At 37.1% G+C, this 16,568-nt stretch overlaps 1 protein-coding gene and 1 long non-coding RNA gene across 4 annotated transcripts in view; one reads left to right on the top strand and one right to left on the bottom strand.

Moving 5' to 3' along the window:
* robo1 (roundabout, axon guidance receptor, homolog 1) overlaps nucleotides 1–16,568 on the top strand; it is a 296,829-nt gene that overhangs the window by 95,653 nt on the left and 184,608 nt on the right. The window lies entirely within an intron of this gene.
* The window catches only part of LOC310729750, a 121,197-nt gene that overhangs the window by 79,967 nt on the left and 24,662 nt on the right, over nucleotides 1–16,568 (bottom strand). Inside the window, exon 2 of the long non-coding RNA XR_014534651.1 lies at nucleotides 1,468–1,581. This is a non-coding gene — a long non-coding RNA (uncharacterized lncRNA). The remainder of the gene's footprint in view (nucleotides 1–1,467; nucleotides 1,582–16,568) is intronic.

Genomic DNA, 16,568 nt, shown 5'->3' with positions numbered 1-16,568 from the left:
GTTCTGAGGTGCTCCACTCCCCTATGAAAATGGCAGACGACTGTGCCTGGGAATCGAATCCAGAAGGTGGTGGTAATAGTGTGGAACCTCCTCCCAGGAACCTTAGTCTTTATATTACCTCCATGAACGGTTTTCTCAAACAAGAGGCTTGTTTCAGATAATCATAAGCTGTCCACCAGAAGGATCTTCTGCATGTTTATCGTGTTCCTGATTTAATCGTTTAGTAGGAACATTTCGACGTGGAGGCTGCGTCTTCTGTCTCCACATGAAGCTCATCACCATTTCACTGAACCCTCGAGGTTGAGTTTCTCCCCTGCTGAAGTGAACATGGTGTTACTTTCACACTCGCCTTGTTTAGAAGCAGCTCTGAAGGCTGCACTTACTGTACATCTTCCATACCAGAGCAGACGCTTCCTTGCTTTTATTGCAAATCCATTCAATTATTCTACATGGTGAAGAAAAGAAAGCTCTCGGTCTGAACCTGAAGCAACAACGACTATAAATAAGGGTTTAAAAGGCCGTGACTCCAATACAGCGCTCAGCTGGTGATTAAAATAAAGACCCAGATGCATTTGGAGGTCACTGTTCAAGTCTACTGCTCTCTCTCTCTCTCTCTCTCTCTCTCTCTCTCTCTCTCTCTCTCTCTCTCTCTCTCTCTCTCTCTCTCACTCACTCACTCACTCACACTTTTTCTCTTTCTTTCATTCACGTTTGGCTCCAGGAGATTTAAAGCCCCTGTAATTACACAACAATGAGCTGTGAATCTCAATTACTGTATTTTCAGCAAGGTCAAAGCTCGAGCAAAGGACAAGAGACGAGATGCACAGAGAGGGACTGGATTCCTTTTTCTTTCTTTCTTTCTTTCTTTCTTTCTTTCTTTCTTTCTTTCTTTCTTTCTTTCTTTCTTTCTTTCTTTCTTTCTTTCTTCATACATTTCTCATTCTTTGATTTTCTTGATTCTTTCTTATTTTCTTTCTTTCTTTTCCTCATTTTCTTACTTCAAGTGTTCCTTCTTTCTTTCTTTCTTTCTTTCTTTCTTTCTTTCTTTCTTGCTTTCTTGCTTTCTTGCTTTCCTGTTTTCTTTTCCTTGTTTTCTTACTTTAAGTCTTCCTTCTTTCTTTTTTCTTTCTTTCATTCTTCATACATATCTCATTATTTATTTATCTTGAATACTTCTTTCTTTCTTTCTTTCTTTCTTTCTTTCTTTCTTTCTTTCTTTCTTTCTTTCTTTCTTTCTTTCTTTCTTTCTACATTTCTCATTCTTTGATTTTCTTGATTGTTTCTTATTTTCAAATCTTCTTTCTTTCTTTCTTTCTTTCTTTCTTTCTTTCTTTCTTTCTTTCTTGCTTTCTTGCTTTCTTGCTTTCCTGTTTTCTTTTCCTTGTTTTCTTACTTTAAGTCTTCCTTCTTTCTTTTTTCTTTCTTTCATTCTTCATACATATCTCATTATTTATTTATCTTGAATACTTCTTTCTTTCTTTCTTTCTTTCTTTCTTTCTTTCTTTCTTTCTTTCTTTCTTTCTTTCTTTCTTTCTTACTTTCTCTCTTTCTTTCTTTCTTTCCTTCTTTCTTTCTTTCTTTCTTTCTTTCTACATTTCTCATTCTTTGATTTTCTTGATTATTTCTTATTTTCAAATCTTCTTTCTTTCTTTCTTTCTTTCTTTCTTTCTTTCTTTCTTTCTTTTTTTCTTTCTTTCTTTCTTTCTTTCTTTCTTTCTTTCTTTCTTTCTTTCTTTCTTTCTTTCTTTCTAATCCTATGGAATAGAGTTTTGTCTGTTCTCCTCTCGGCACATGGCCCACTGTATCCAGAGCGTGTAACACGTTTGTTCGTCCTCGGCGCGTTTTTCACTCGCCGACTCCTGGCTGTAAGAAACTCGTCCTCAGAGTCAGCGGGTTATGAATTATGGGATAAAAGTAAAACCTTTTCTTTTTTTTTTTTTTTATGAAGTGGAAAAACAGGTGGACAGCATGGGTGAGGCGCCGTCTATAAATTCAATGCTTTGAATGGCGATGAATTAAAAAAGTCTGCTCTGGGGATTCGAGGTGAAAAGTTCACATGCAGGAGTGAACTTCAGGGGGTCAAACGGCAGATCGGAAAAGTGCTTGGAGTTCATTTCATGATTCTTTACGGCTCCTCGTGCACGTGTGTGTGTGTGTGTGTGTGTGTGTGTGTGTGTGTGTGTGTGTGTGTGTGTGTATACACTGCAGGCATTCCATTATATAACACAAAGATAAAAAACAGAATGCTACAAGATGTTTTTAACTTAAAATGCAAATGAATGTTGTTTCTGAATGGAGAAAAAAAACAAAACTTATTTGATTAATCAAATTGGCTTTTCTTTTCTGTTCTTTTCTTTTTTTTTTCTACAAACTCTACAAATGTGTGGTGTTAAGATAGCGACCAAAATGCATTTAAATGTGCCCAAGACATTTCCACTGTGTTAGTACTGATTATAACACCTGCTTATTTTTATTTATTTTTTAGTTTTTACCATTTGAGATAATATTTTTATAAGAGCGCTATTTCCTGAATTGTTGGTGTAATGCAGAAGGGCCACAGCTGTTAAAGTTTGTTCATGAACCTTTTAATTGTAGTCGCTCAGGTGCAGTAACACCAATACAAAACACTGATTTCACTGATGTCATAAAACCGGGGATCAAAAATTCCAGGATCAGGAATGAAACATCTCATCATCTTGTCTTCTTCCCAAAAGTAATAACTGTAATGACTGTATCGATGTGAGGATGGAATGTACATTCATTGTTCACCTTAAAGTCAGGAAACCTGCACACATAAAGGCGATGAACGACTTTTTGTTGGAGGCAGGATGAAATTTTGCCTTCACTTGAACAAAGAATCCCAAACTTGCTCCAGCATGACAATTCCTCTGTGCACAAATCCAGCTCCATTAAGATATGCTTTTACAGCAGGATGGAGTGTAAGAATTAAAGAAGTATTCAAGAATTTTGATGACACAGCAGTAATTTTGAAGTAAGACATTATGTCAAGAAATCCAAACATCCACTGGTAAATACTGAGAAATATTTTTTCTCTTGAAAATCTATAAAACTAATAAAGGCTGGACAATATATCGATGTAATTTGATAGCATGATAAACCAGGGGTCTTCAAAGTTTTTCAGGTCAAGGACCCCTTAGGCGGCAGGGGCAGGGACCCCTTGATACAAAATGTGTCAAACATAGACACTGATATTAATAGAAACCAATCATATAACGCTAAGACCATTAAAACCATGCTTTTTCAAAAAGATTTCTGCATCATAACAAACATATATTTTGCAAATAAACTCACAATTTAATAAGTTGTTCACAAACGTCTTTTATTTTAAAAGACTTGCAGTTTCATACTTTCAATTTTAGTCAGATGGACAATTATACATTTACATCAACATCAGCTTTAAGTGTAATAGAACTTTATTGTAATTATAATATAAAAAAAAAAGAAATATTTTATCTTTGATGTTTTTTCCCCATGTTGATTGTTTTTACCCCAAAAATATTTGTGACTCAACATTAATTATCAGACCCCCTATATATATATATATATGGAATATAAATGTGGAATGTGTTGCTCAAAAAGCACAAAGCAAAAAATGCATAATATGTATATTTACATAAAAAATACTTTTATTTATTATTTATATTATTCTCTTTAGGCCACACCTACTTTTATAAAAATAAAAAATAAACATTCATAAAAGCTCAGGAGATTATTGTGTTTATTATTATTATTATTATTATTATTATTGTTGTTGTTGTTGTTGTTGTTGTTGTTCTCCCCTCGAGGCTTCGGGGCTTTTCCGGAAACAGTTGCTGTGCATCTGTGAGGCTAATCAGAGGAAATAAAGACTGACACTTCAAAGCTGCACTCGAGCACAAACAAGATTGATTTTAATACAGAAGCTAATTAGAATTCTGCGGACGTGCAACAGGAAGCATGTGTGGTCGTGTGTTGCTTTGACTTGCTTTTTTTCAACCCTGGCTTTATTTTTGGCACAATTGCACTCTGAATGGTAATTAAAGTAATACATAGGAACGGAATGAGAGATTTATATATCAAGAATCGTGATGACCAAACTGAACGTCAGTTAGATGGTCAGAGCATCTGGACAGTTTGTTTCTCTAAACGTTCAGCTGAAATACTTTGCTGTGCCTCTTGTAAAACTCGCCAGAGATGTTCCTCACTAGTTGAATATTACTTTGTTGTGATCCAGTGTATCCCAGAGCAGTTCAGTAGGATTTAGGTGCAGTGACTTTGCAGGTTGTTCCATGATAGATGCACTCCAGACGATTGTCTGCTCTCTAAAGAACTCAGACGTACGCTCCTGCTTATCGTCATGTTGTACGGTGAAGTCGGTTCCAATGAGCTGCAGTCCAGACAGAATTACATGGTGTTGTATGGAATGGGAGTCATGATGGTCCAGGATTCATTTCACTTTATAATCTTTGTGTAAGGAAAGAGTTCTCCAAATATAAACAAACATCTGAGGTGGAACGGGTTTGCTTGTTTGTTCATTTTTTTGTTTACTATAAAACCCCCTTATATGCCTTATTAGTTTGCTTGCCTTTTATACGTCCTTATTGAAAGATCCCAATCATCACAATTCATCTAATTACAGTTTTTCTTAGAGGCTTTGGAGCGTTTCTCAGAGCAGAAATGAAATTCTCAAAACTACTTGTTCAACCTCCACATCCTTTAGTCACGTGTGGACATCATAAGAACATTTCTTGTTGCTTGGATCAAATTGCGAACGCTTTTTTTCATTCATTTAATCGCTTGTGTACAAGTGTCTGCTGTTTCCTACATTATCATTTGTTTATGTTCATTTTGGTCAAAATATATTATACTGGTTTCACCTGAATAGTTTTAACCTCCAAAACATCTGAGCATCAATTGAGTGTATACGTCATTGAATGTAAAACAGTTAAACCAGTTGTCAGAATCTGTGAAGCTTAAATTCCTATTCAACATTTATTTGTAAATGTGTTGATTGATGAATTGTGCAGATGAATCTTGAATGTCACTCATGAAAGCGAGTGAACGGCATCAGATCAACCAATATTTAACCAGGTCTCTAAAACAGGTCAACGGTGAATCTCGAGAATCTTTAATTGGAGAGTGAATACAGTCAGAGCAAAACACAGAATTATACATTCTGAAAATGGATGAACAAATAAGAAACAAACAAACACTTGTACAGTACAGTAAAAGTGTGAATCCTGTCCAGACTCCTACATTCAATATAAATCAAATTTCCAATCAATTAAATAAATTTTTGCTGCTGAAATTCATAAATACCAAACAGAAGAACTTTACATTTTGTGCATTTTCAGTCTCTGTGATCCAAACCATAGTTTATATCAAGAAATCCTGAAACTGTGCAGCATCACACTGACAACACGACTAAACATTTTGATGATCGTGTTTGTGAACAATGACGAAGGGACTTTACATTCTGAAGGTAATGAAATGTTCCTTAACACAAATACTCACTTTTGAGAGATGAACTGAGGATTTTGAGAAATTTGAAGAATTTTATATTTTAATTCACGTTTAACAGATGGGTTCGAAGTAAGAACCCTGGTTCCCAATCCAGGTTCTAGAGCAATTAACAACTTTATTTTATTGGAAAAGCTATCTTTTTTTAAAATAATTGTTACTATAGAAACATGAACATATAAAAGTAAACTCTGTTATATAATGCTTTGTAAAATAAATAAAAAAATTTAAAAAGGAAAATGTATCAACACCTTTCGACCAATCAGCATCCATAAATTAAGAGAGAAGTGGTGTTAAAGTTGGAAATATTTATTTGACATATTTTATCTACTTTGTCTTGGTATTCTCCTTCTTCTTCTGCTTCCACTTGTTGTTGTTGTTCTTCTTCTTCTTCTTCTTCTTCTTTTTCTTTTTCTTTTTCTTCTTCTTCTTCCCCTATAATGGCAGTCTGGACAAATGCCTTATAAATTTTTTTTAAATGAAATTTGGCACAGCAAAGTCGTAGAAATTAGTCTTGGATTGCAGTGTGCACCACTGAAACATTGTTGTGCCACCCATAGGGCGAAGATGAACATACTGGACTTGTAATGCAATTTTGTAGAAATAAGATTACATTTTTTTCCTTTTGATATGTCGGGTCATGCCGAGTTCAGCCGATTCTGTGATGCAACTTTGGATAGACGCAGGAAGCAGGAAATGAGGCGATATCTCGATGTTATTCTTCAGTTTCTTCAAATTGAGTAAATCTCCTTGGAATCTACTGTAGCACTGATGATCCTACTGGTCTTTTGCTGTCACGAAGCATTAGGGCCAGAAAGTGCTTGGACCCCTTAATTGCTGCTGCTAAACTGTTCCAGAGACCCCAAAGGATAAAAAGTCTACTCTAAAGTAATAATTATTCAAAAGAAATATTTGTTTATAAAATGTGTTTTAGCTGGCAATTATATTGCAATTACTTTCAGTCAAAAAAATAAACAAACAAATAAATAATTCACCATAGTTTAATGTAATGCACAGTTATTGGGAGCAGGATTTTGAGGTCAGACTGCAGGAGGACACCATGGCAGAACATCAGGAGGTGAAAAACCTATCGAATTATTCCAAAAGCCCAAAACATGTTAACGCCAGGTGTTTGCTGCTTTATTGTGTTTTTCTTTCCCTTGGAACATGCGAATGAGGCAAAAATTCACCACTATTGAAATTTATAGTTGAGCGGATTTAACGCCTCAAACCCTCCGAATGAGTTATGCTCAGGGGTCTGGGTAAGCATGACCACGCTCCAGCTTCATGTTTCATTTGCTTATTCCTTTCAACCTGCTCTAGCAGATGGTGCTGTTTTGCCCCTGCAGTATTCTCTACTTACTATTTATTTATATGTTTGTTTGTATTTTTGCTGTTTTGTACCCGTTTACTTTGGCATGTCTGAATTACTATGGAATTTTGTTTATTTATTTATTTATTTATTTATTTATTTATTTATTTATTTATTTATTTATTTATTTGGTTGCTTGTTTTGTTTATGAATTAGTTCATTTGTTTATTATAAACATTTTAATATTTTTTGCTATTTTGTTGATATTTTATGCAAATTTATGTGCATATAAACATATAATACATGCAACTTTAAATTATATAAACATTTTACCATACAACAAATAAAAAAGAAAACCATAAACAAACCCCTCCCTTCCCCCATTTCTTACTCTTCATAAAAAAAATTTTTATTTGTTTGTTTGTTCGAATGGACATGTTTTTTTGCCTAGTTTTCTAAACCAGGTCAAAATTAGAGCCTTGTGAATCTTTAATTGGAGAGTGAATACAGTCAGAGCAAAACACAGAATTATACATTCTGAAAATGGATGAACAAAAAAGAAACATACGAACACTTGTACAGTACAGTAAAAGTGTGAATCCTGTCCAGACTCCTACATTCAATATAAATCAAATATGCAATCAAATTAATACATTTTTGCTGCTGAAATTCATAAATACCAAACAGAAGAACTTTACATTTTGTGCATTTTCAGTCTCTGTGATCCAAACCGTCAAGAAATCCTGAAACTGTGCAGCATCACACTGACAACACGACTAAACATTTTGATGATCGTGTTTGTGAACAATGATGAAGGGACTTTACATTCTGATGGGAATGAAATGTTCATTAACACAAATACTCACTTTTGAGAGATGAACTGAGGATTTTGAGAAATGTTCAGAGTTTTGTAAGAAATCCATTGTGTTGTTCTGTTTGTACAGATTGTTTTGAGAAATGCACTTTACTGGTTTGCAAATATAAAGAATGATCCAAGAATTGCTCCAAAGCAGCTGAGAAAAACTAACTATAATAAAAGGAAGAAAGAAGGAAAGAGGGAGACACTTGTTCTGCATTTAGATTTCTTTCCTGTGGTTCAGTGAGGAGGATTTTTTGCTACACCACAGCGTGAGGATGAGAAAACCTTCCTGCCGGATTGTATATACAGTGGTACCCCGCTTATCGACCGGCTCGGACATCGATCTTTTCGCTTAGTGAACAGTTTTTCAAACGAAATTTGCGCCTGCTGAACGACCAAATGCCCGCTTATCGACTTTTTTTTACCCCGACCCACGTGGAGCGAGGGTAAGGAACTTCCCAGTCTCGCCTTAGCCTTTGTGGAGAGAGCATCTATCGTGAATTAAACTTCGGTTTGTGAACAATATAGTGTTATTTAGCGGTCAGTATAACAATTTAGTGCGTGTATATTGTATATTGCATGTACATTCGCTCTTCGTTCTTTTCGCATTCCGAGCGGTTTTAAGGAACGGATTAAGGTCGATAAGCGGGGTACCACTGTAAAAAAAAACACAGGCTCAGAACAACTGATGAGGCTGACATTATAGCTGAGTGCAAATGTTTGCATGTCTCCACACTTTTTAAATAAAAAGCAAAAAACAAACAATCTGAAATCGCCATTTGAAATATCCATTCTTTGTTCACACATCACAAAATAGCGATAAATAAATAAATAAAAGTGTTGAATTCTTGCTTGTGATTGGTCAGAAGGTGTCCATTCATTTTCTATAACAGCAGTAAGACAGTCACAGGCTTGTACGAATGCATTTGTTGCTATAGTAACACCTTGTTCATTGGCAGAAGCTCGTTGACTTGAGGTTTCTTGCTAAAATGACAAAAAAATGATATTTTTTAAAATATTTGTTTGTTTTATTAACTTTACAAGAAAGAAGAGAGAGAAAGCTGCTGAGGGAACGGCCGTTTATAGCTCCTATAACCAAAGTGAGAACAGGAAATTTTCGTAACTTCTACTTTATTCCGGTGAAAACTGTGGTAGAAGGAAATGAAACACTTCAGGGTGTGGAGTTACAGGAAACTAATCAACCCTGTACTCAGTTTGAACAAGTTGCTTAGATGCATTTATAATTCAGTCAGGCAGTAAATCACACCACAGACATCCTCCTGGAGAAATAAAGCGATAGAGCAGACCATCAACATTTCCAGAGTCTAATGAAGGCACTTAAATGTAAAAATATCATCAATCATACAGATGTGTTATTATTATGGGATGCTGTGTGTAATGGGTGTTAGAAACTGTGCATTATCCTGATAAATTATGCAAATATTTTGCTCTGGAAATGAGCCAGGAGTGCTGAGTGAGTCTGATAATCTGATAACCTGTAAATCTGAGAGTCTTTAAGTCCAAATGTCTGATAATCTGATTATCTAATAGTCTGATTGTGTGAAAGTCTGATAGTTGTAGTCTGATTGTCTGATAGTCTGATTATCTGTTAGTCTGATTGTTTGATAGTCTGTTATTCTTATCTGATCATCTGATAGTCTGTTAGTCTGATCATTTAATTGTCTGTTAATCTGATGGTTTGTTAGACTGATTGTTTCTCAGTCTGTTTTTCTGTTAGTCAGATTTTCTGTTTGTCTGATTGTCTGATAGACTGCTGGTGCGTTAGTCTTATAGGATGTTATAATTTTAACTAACAGACAAAAACAATGACAAATGGGAAAAAAAAATGCATTTTTTCCTCAATAATAATAATAACGATGATGATGATGATGATGATGATGGTACGTTTTACATTTATACAGTACTCTAGTATTTATACCTCATTGTTTAAGCCACTGTAATGAATGACATCAGTCATGTGTTAGCCGTGAACATTCCACTCTACAGTCTGCTTAAAGACAGAGGTTTTAATGTGATTCTTTCCCCACATGTTGGTATCTGGGGTAGTAATCAGATTGGCATCCAGTGAGTCCTGCAAATAAGACCAGTACACAAGGCTAAACCTAATCAGCAGGGGAAGTAGCTTAATTACATTTCTGTCCTCTGTTAATCTGCTGTCCAGCTTCTCCTAGTGAATGATGAAGATGATGGGGATGATGTTTACTGTCAGAGAATTTGACTCTCGTTTACATTCTCCATCTGATTAGATTGGATGTTTTAGGAAAATGATCAACAGTGGCAAAGTTACTATATATATATATATATATATATATATATATATATATATATATATATAGTATATACACTTACTGTCTTTCATTTCTACAAACTACAGGTTCACAAACCATAAACCTCCTTTTTGATACATGTTCCAGACCCAACAGCCGGCGACTAATGTAGAGATGAGGATTATTTCAGGAGCAATGCTACTTCAAATGCTGAGTGTTGTGGCATGAAGAGAATTAGCTGATCGTCTGAATTATTAAAGCAGGAACGATTCCCTTCCTTTGTGACTTTAACACACTCAGTATATAATGAGAGAAATGGCTGTAGGGTGAGATTTAAGATTTAAAAGGCGTAAACCACAGCGTAGGACGTAATGATGTGTGGTCTTTCACTTTGTTTCGTAAAAAATAATGGCTGCAGTTTCCTGCCCGATTGTGTTTCCTGTATTCATTATAATTGGTGCATTTGTGAATAAGTGCCTCTTGTTCTCACAATTTGCTTATGAATCCTCCAGGAATTTTTCCTCTCTGCAAATAATTAGAATTTTTTAATGCTTCACTTAAAGAACACGGTTTTATTCAGGCATTAATTCAAACTCAAAGTAAAACCTATAATAGAGCTATAATATGTTTTAAACCAGAGTTTGTGTCAGAGCCACTGTCAGTATCTGTCTATCTATCTGTCTGTCTGTCTGTCTGTCTGTCTGTCTGTCTGTCTGTCTGTCTGTCTGTCTGTCTGTCTGTCTATCTATCTATCTATCTATCTATCTATCTATCTATCTATCTATCTATCTATCTATCTATCTATCTATCTATCTATCTATCTATCTATCTATCTATCTATCTATCTATCTATCTATCTATCTATCAAACATATTGGGGCCCTGGTCATAAATATGGAATGTGATTTTTGAGCATTGCTTCCACATTTAGTCCCAATTTCCTCTTATATTTCCCTCCACTCTTCTGGGAAGATGTTCTACTAGATTTTGGAGTGAGCTTATTAAATTTTTGTGTTCATCAGCCACAAGGGTATTATGAAAGGCATCTTCTGATGTAGGTGAGGAGATCTGGGGTGCAGTCAGCGTTCACATTCATCCCAAAGATGTTTAGCATTGATGAGATCAGAGCTCTATAGCACGCCACTCAAGATCTTCCTCTCCAAAGCATGTAAATCAGATCTCCAAGGAGCTCACTTTGTGCACAGGGGCATCGCCATGCTGGAACAGGTTGTGTTTCCAAGTTCAAGTGAATGCAAAATATTAATATAGCGCATCTAAAGACAATTCACAAAACTCCAGCTTTGTGGTAACAGTTTGGAAAAGAACCACATAAAGCAGAAGAGGTCAGGTGAGCCAATACTTTTGGAAATAGTATAATCTCGATACACCATTTCTAACATATTTTATATGTATAATTATTAGTAAATGTGCAATACTTTTAGAATTTAGAAAGTGACCAATCATTTCTGACCAATATTTGATATGTAGCATCACTTCTGCTACGTGAATATGACGTATCACAGCACTACTGAGACCGAGGCATGTCCTGAGAGTGACAGATTACATTACAGATTATCCTGGCAGAGGTAGAGCTGCGTCTTCCTGCAAACAGAACAGGAAAAAACATCCGGTTTTATTTAATCTTTTTAATTATTTTTATTATTTTTTTCTTCACTATAAAGGCCTGTTTGTGAAAGGGCCATGTGTAAGAAGTCAGAAGGCACGTAAAGTTTTTCTCAGTTGCTTTAGAGCGTTTTTCAGTTCAGAAATTAAATTCTCAAAAATACTTGTTCAACCTCCACATCATTTAGTCATTTTTGCTGATCATAAAAACATTTCTTGTTGCTTTGATCAAACTGTGAACATTTATTTAATTGATTGTGTACAAGTGTCTGCTGTTTTCTACATTATCAGTTGTTTATGTTCATGTTGACCAAAATATATTATAGCGGTTTGACCCGAATAGTCTTAACCCCAAAAACATTTCAGCATTAGTTCATTGCATTATTCATTGAATGCAAAATGGTTTAAACAATTCCCTTTAAGGAACTCGAGCTGCGATGCAACTCTTTGAAGTCCACGCTCTAAATTATATGTATAATCTGTCCAATGGAAGGCGTGGCGTCACCGGCGGGGTGACTTCACGACCTGAAGCTTTAAAACGCACATGGAGTGAAACTTCTGTTTGTTCATGAAGAGCTTTGTGTAAAAATTTAATGTTTTGTCTGTCTATTGTCTGTCTGGAAAAATAGCTCTAAGCTAATCTGAAATAGAGCTCATGGAGGTTGTGACACATGCCGTTGAGAAGCTGGATCTAGCTTTGCCGGTCAATGAGCGGAAAGCCCCTCCGTCCAGTAAGCTCGACGAGCGCTTTTTGCTCCTGGAGTCACAACCCCCACGTCGTGGTCTATCATTTATTTCCGACCTGCACACCGAGGTCCTGGACAAAGCTATTCTCGGCCCACCCCTTTAGCCCCAAGGTGCCGTTATACTCTAACTTCATGGGGCTAAAAGAACACATTATGGATGGATGCCACAGGTGGAAGACATGCTAGCTATATCTCTCCCCAGGAGTGCATCATCCCTAAAGACCCCGATGCTACCCAATAAGCCCCTACGTCACCCACCCTTACCCTACGTCAGTGCTCGTGGGTAAGGTTTACATCTCGACCTGCTGCAAAAGTTGGATGTGGAAGACATTTTGGTTGGTCAGGTGCAAGAGCTCTGCCATACAACTGATCTGGCTATCAGAACCACAAAAGAGACCGCTAAGGATATTTGTCAGGTCCATGGCCGCCCTAATCTCTACAGAGAGGCATCTATGGATAACTCTGTCCGATATGTCTTAGATCCAAGGACTGTCATTTTAAATAAGAGGGCTCTGAGGGCACTGTCAAGAAGTTCGTGATTCTGCTCAGGCTTATCGCGGCAGCGTCCAGTGTGATTCCACTTGGCCTCCTGCACATGAGACCTTTTAGTAGTGGCTCAGGATCCGTGGGTTCTTAAGGAAGGGCAATTTCCTCCATACTATCAAGGTCCATCTTCATGTGATAGAGCAAATTTGGGAGCAATTTGGTTTTGTGCTGGAATTCATTTAGGACCAGTTCACCAAAGGATTGGCTCCATCCCCCTTGAAGGTTTATGCGTCATGCCCCTGTGGCAGGGCAATCACTGGGCAGAGACCCTTTAGTGACGCGTTTTCTCTGCCTAGAGTGACTGGCCGTTGTGTTAGAGGTTCTATCTGAGCCCCCTTTCGAGCCGTTGGCCGAGGCATCTTTAAGGCTCCTTACAATCAAGGAAAAGCTGAACCAGTTATGTCCAGTGCAAGCATTGGACACTTACTTTCACAGGACAAGTACGTAGAGGAAGTCAAATCAGCTGCTTGTCTGCTATGGCCCTTACAAGGAGAGGCCTCTCTGCCAACCAGCAGACTCTGAGCAGATGGATCATTGATGCTTCTTATGTGTCCTCTGGTCACCCCGCTCCATTCGGGGTCAAAGCGCATTTAGCCTGGAGTGTGGCAGCCTCATAGCCTGGAGTGTGGTCCTCTAGAGTGTCCCTCCAAGACATTTGCAACGCTGCGGGCTGGTCCACCCCACTGACCTTTTGGCAGGTTCTTCAACCTTGATCTCTGTGCCACTTCTGGCCCATCCATGCTTTCGACCTAGATGTGCTTTTCACACTGGCGAGGGACTGGTCAGTCTGGTGGTATTAGATGCTTGCTCATCAGGGATAAATGCACACCATTCACCTTAAATGTTGATTTCTGTAAAGCTGCTTTGAGACAATGTCTGTTGTGAAAAGCGCTATAGAAATAAACTTGACTTGACTTGACTTGTTCCCAAAGTTCAGCATCTCTATGCCACACTTGCTTTGGGCTATTTTTCGAATCATCCTTAATATTTTCACACCAGTAAGTGCATTTTAAAACAATTTGTACAAACAGCACAATATATTGGATTTTTTGCAAAAGCCTGTAATTTTTCTCAAAATCCTTAGTTCATCTCTCAAAAGTGAGTATTTGTGTCAATAAACATCTAATTTTCATCAGAATAACAAGTCCTTTTGTCATTGTTTACAAACAAGGTCGTCAAAATGTTGTATGACGCATTTCAGAATTTCTTGATATAAACTACGGTTTTTATGACAATAATTAAAAAATCAACAAAGCTGAATTTTTTCTGTATGGTATAAATTAATTTCAGCAGCACAAATGTATTTCTTTGATTGCATATTTTATTTATATTGATTAAATGAGACCGAACAGCATTCGCACTTTTACTGTACTGTACAAGTGTTCGTTTGTTTCTTGGTTTTTCATTCATTTTCAGAACTTGTAATACTGTGTTTTGCTCTGAAGGTTCACAAAATTCACCTTTGACCTGTTTTTTCATTAACTAGTTGATTCCTTGATTCGATGCCGTACACTCACCTTCAGTTTTTTAAAATTCACGATTCATCTGCACAATTCATCAATTCAAGAAACATTAATTCATTCATTCATTCATCTTCTCCCGCTTATCTGTAATTCGGGTCGCGGGGGCAGCAGTCTCAAGAAACATTTACCAAAAAAAAAGTTTACTTGTGTGGTAAGAAATTTTAGCTGAACAGATTCTAAAAAACTGGTTTAACCATTTTGCATTCAACAACTGATGCTGAGATGTTTTGGTTGTTGAGACCATTTAGGTGAAACTAGTATAATTTATTTTAATCAAAACAACTATTAATGTAGGAAACAGCAGACACTTGTACACAATCTTTCATTTCTCATCTAAGAAACGCTCCAAAGCAACTGAGAAAAACTGTAACAGAGGGATGTGTATTAATAACAATAAAAGACTCGGCTTCCAAACTTCCAAACTGTCAGCGTCAGTATCAGTATATGAGTAAATGCCAGAGTTTGTATTAGTATCAGAGTCAGTGTCAGACTCGTCTCCATCCCCTCCCCTTACTCCACACTATCAGTATTATCAGTGTCAGTATAAGAGTCAGTACCAGTGCCAGTTTCCTCCTCCCCCTTCCTTTACCACACACCCTTTGTACTCATGTGTGCACTGATATCCTACAGAGAGCTCAATCTCACTGTAGCCCCTTGTTCTGATGCCTGAGTGCATGTACATAATCCTCCAGTTCCATGCTGTGAAGCTGCAGCTAATCATGTCCACTCAAACACACACACACAACTTTTAGTGCAACTCTTAAGCACCTATTAAAGATGTATCTATACATTTGTGATTATTGTAGTGATTATGTGCCATTAATACAGAGTTTGAATCAAGCGCACGGGCGGCTCATGAGGAATTAGAAAATGATTCGTGATTCGGATCTAAATAAAATGCCGATGACGCTCCGATAATAATTCCACGTGTAAAACTAATCCCATCCGAATAAGTCTCATGCTGGTAAAATGCCACATCCTTCTTTAGTTCTGACTAATTGGGTAAACGTTATTTTATAAAACATGGCAATTATCCAAACTGGCTTCATCACGGAGCCACTTCCCTGCTAGCTATTTAATTCCTTATAGATAATAAATAAGCTTCCTGCGTTTAATCCGGGTCCAAGGGGAAAATCACACTTTTCAAGCAAATTGGAGATTTGGATTTTTTTCCATGGATCCATACAGAAGGCAGATCCCTGCACATGACTGGGTTTAATTAGTCACCAGGAGAAGGGGGGATGCAGTGGAGGGGGGGGATAAAGGGGTTCAAGATGGCGCAGTTTGGATTTGGGGGACACCAGCTTTTGGCCCATGAGCCCCGGAGGGCAGCTGGGTACACCACCTGTTATAGAGCTGTGAAGTGTATCTCATCTAAGGTTTGGCTGGTAAACCAGACGCCCAGTGGGCTGAGCAAGGAATGAAAAGAGGAGTTGGCTTGTGATTAAACATGTGTGGTTGTTGATCGTATATATTATATTGTATAAATGTGTTTGTTGTTTTCTACTTGTTATGAGGTGTTCATTCTGTTTACCTTCTCTTACCAATTCTATCTAGCTATAATAGTCATGGTGGAGGTGGTAGGTGGAGATGTGGAGGATACATTGAGCAGCATGAACACAACACCAGAACATCCTAATCTGCAACCTTCTTGTGTGTCAAGTCCGCTTTGTATTTATTACATATTTATTAAATATAAAGTTTAGTGGCTCCAGTGGCAAGGAAAATCTCCTTGAGATGGTATGAGTAAGAAACCTTGAGAAGAGCCAGACTCAATTAATTGTTTAAGTTCCATCATTGTTGGGGGTATCAACTGTATACTGATGGATTCAAAAACGGTTCATGGCAAACTGTGTTTTTATTAAAGTTTAAGTCCATCTTCATGGTTCTTGAGTGAAACCCTCTATAGGAACCTTATGGAGAACATTCATTGCTGGTTTCCAATTTAAGAGAGCTTCATGCAGAGGTACTGTAGAACACAAAATTGGATTAGGCAGGTTTTTTAATAAGCTTGTGTAGCTTGAGAGTAGGAAAATTAAAGAAGTGTGGAAATTGTACGTGAAAGTGGTAATGAACTAATCTAAAAACAGGACGTTGCGGTGGATCTGATGATCACACTTACCCCAGTGAAACAAAAGCATGCGATATTGTT

The sequence above is a fragment of the Silurus aristotelis genome (genome assembly GCF_946808225.1).
Source record: "Silurus aristotelis genome assembly, chromosome: 8".
NCBI lineage: Eukaryota > Metazoa > Chordata > Actinopteri > Siluriformes > Siluridae > Silurus > Silurus aristotelis.
This window is presented reverse-complemented; position numbering and strand designations above follow the sequence as displayed.